This window comes from Mus caroli, unplaced genomic scaffold (assembly GCF_978045245.1).
Source record: "Mus caroli unplaced genomic scaffold, Mus_caroli_1 scaffold_4, whole genome shotgun sequence".
Lineage (NCBI taxonomy): Eukaryota > Metazoa > Chordata > Mammalia > Rodentia > Muridae > Mus > Mus caroli.
In genome coordinates, this window is record NW_028227259.1 from 64,570,403 (window position 1) to 64,571,699 (window position 1,297).

At 40.9% G+C, this 1,297-nt stretch overlaps 1 non-coding gene across 1 annotated transcript; it reads right to left on the minus strand.

Moving 5' to 3' along the window:
• Positions 1-520: 520 nt before the first annotated feature.
• Positions 521-652, minus strand: LOC115031206 (small nucleolar RNA SNORA17). The gene has a single exon (XR_003836825.1). It is a non-coding gene; the product is annotated as a small nucleolar RNA SNORA17 (small nucleolar RNA).
• Positions 653-1,297: the final 645 nt, after the last annotated feature.

Consider the following 1,297-nt stretch of genomic DNA (forward strand, 5'->3'; position numbering starts at 1 on the left):
CATAGCCCTTAGACATCAACACATCCCTGTGCTGTAGCCCAGACCAGAGACATCTGCTTCGACTTTGATGGTACCAGATCCCTGCTGCTTCAGGAGACATTGATACAGATATGGTCCAAAGTGGCAGAGCAGGCCAGGAGTTCACCTTGGTCCCAGGTGCCATCACTAACTACTCATATCAATCTGTTCCTCTCTCCCATCAAGTCTCCAGTTCTGCCTCTCTTCATTGTGCCCACATCCTTCTGTTTCTCTTTCTCTTCCATTTTCCATCACTTACTTGCTCCTCTTAGTGGAGACTGGGTCTCTGAGTGTCTGGGGGTGTCTCAGAAGTAGTCTTGGGGTGCTATGCTACTCTCATGCACTATGACACTAGACATGAGTCATCGGGGTCTCTGCATTCCTTGTCCTGGGAGCCATCACAGCCTATGCAGCACCAGACTGGTGGTTGTCTAAGGCTAGTTTCCTGCCCTGGCTCCCTGATACTAGATTGGTAGTCTTTTCATGCTTGCTTTTCTCAGGGAATGTTAAGCTACCAATTATTAAGATCTTCTTAGCTCAGAACACTAACTACAGGCATGGCCTCTTCCCTATTTGCCACCTACTGATGCACATGTGACATAGCAGCCACACCTGCAACACTTCTATGGACAGGACGTTTTCTTTATTGCTTTTAATTTGATACAGAAAACAAAAGGAAATGTTTAGTTACATACTGTTTAATATTAAAATTAAGGTATAATTATATAACTTTCCCCTTCCTTTTCTTCCCTCTAATCCTTTCCCTGTTCTCCTATACCCTTTTGAATTCATAGCTCTATTCTTTGGCTGTACACACACACACACACACACACACACACACACACACACACTCACACACAGGCTTCTGCATACATTGTAAAATAGAATGGCATCTTTTGTATACAGTCCTTCTTATATTTTTACAATGGGTGGCTCTTATTAGGCCCTAGAACCTTCTAATAACCAATGGTAAAAAGCACCATTTAAACAGAATGTTTTAGTCTTCTAACAGGCCAGGCCTGTGATCCCTTTCATTTCACTATAATCAACAATTAGCCAATTTGAAGGAAAACTAAGATATAGAAATCAAGGTGATCTGCTGAACTTAAAAGCTTCCATAGAGTAGAACAGTGAGGGTTATTATTAAATATAAATCTATAAAATGAAAAACCAGCTTTATGAGCTATTCAACAAACAGTGTAAGTTTCTATAATATACAAAGTAGTTACAAAACTAAGCATAAAAAAGGTTAAAAATAGGCTGTACAAGCGGCTGACTG